The following is a 1,157-nucleotide window of genomic DNA, read 5'->3' as shown; positions in this document are numbered from 1 at the left end:
TTCCTGAGCAGACAGCCCCCAGCACTCCTCTCAGACACCACACCCAGGACTCTGTCCAGCAGGAGAGTGAGGGATTGCATCTCTGGGCTCCAGCTGCTTCATAGAAATCAGAGAGCTGCCACTAGCCTTTTAGCAGGCCACTTCCTAGTGTGCGTCTGATGGAACAGAGTGTTTTGGAGACTGCAGTTGGATTTCATCCATTCCTGACTCCAGAAATTAAATAAAATCAAATCACACTTTAAAATAAAAGCTACATAGTTATCAATAACAAGAAAATGTGTAAGACTATATACAACCTGGCAGGGGAGATACCATGATCACGAAGGTGGTTTTCCCAGGGCGAGGCTCACCCATTGCACTCCGGGTGTGCTGACCCCTGCGATTTCCCCAAATGTGGGAAACTCGACTGCATAATTTGTGGTAGTGGGGGACTGCGTTCGCGCTATCCCCAAAAAAAAAAACTATATACAAATAAAATCATCACAATTCATGTGATATGATAAAAGCTTACCTTAGTGATTTTAAGTGAGACAAGAACAGCTTTTAGCAATAATTCACACCAGCTTTCAATATATTAAAGAAATAACATAATATATCTGAGGAAAGAGAGAGAAAATAAAATTGTCACACTTCGTGGTATGTGATTAAAGTTTACCTTAGTGATTTTCATGACACCTGAACTGCTTTTAGCATAAATACAAGTCAAGTTTCCAAGTATTAAAGAGATACATAATCTATCTGATGAACAAGCAATAAAGCCCTCACTATCCTGATGGGACATCATTGTGTTCACGGAAGAAAGAAAGGAAAAAATAGAAATACCATTGTCCCTTTCTAACATCACCAGATCTAAAGGAAATACATAATAACATTATTCTAAATCTTAGGAAGAATGGAAGATACATGTTTAAAGGCAAGATACATTTGTGAGATCTACAGAGGAAATAAACCTCTGGTGATTTCCCTCTGTCCATTAATAGAGGACTGGGACTCACCTGGTTACTAATCAGATTTCACTGGAGAGATGATTATAGTAAATCAAAATGATACACCTGACTTGAATGGTTAAAACTTTTTCAGTTAACTCCCTGCTCATGCATGTTAGGCCTGATCTTGTTTTCAACTCTCTGTCTCTCTCTGTCTCTCTCTGTCTCTCT

General features: G+C 39.3%; 1 non-coding gene across 1 annotated transcript; it reads left to right on the top strand.

Moving 5' to 3' along the window:
- The first annotated feature begins 289 nt into the window (after positions 1–289).
- On the top strand, positions 290–452 carry LOC142444038 (U1 spliceosomal RNA). The gene has a single exon (XR_012783722.1). It is a non-coding gene; the product is annotated as a U1 spliceosomal RNA (small nuclear RNA).
- The last annotated feature ends 705 nt before the right edge of the window (positions 453–1,157 follow it).

Source organism: Tenrec ecaudatus, chromosome 3 (assembly GCF_050624435.1).
Source record: "Tenrec ecaudatus isolate mTenEca1 chromosome 3, mTenEca1.hap1, whole genome shotgun sequence".
NCBI lineage: Eukaryota > Metazoa > Chordata > Mammalia > Afrosoricida > Tenrecidae > Tenrec > Tenrec ecaudatus.
The sequence above is the reverse complement of the archived record's forward strand: the minus strand, read 5'-3'. Positions and strand labels throughout refer to the sequence as shown.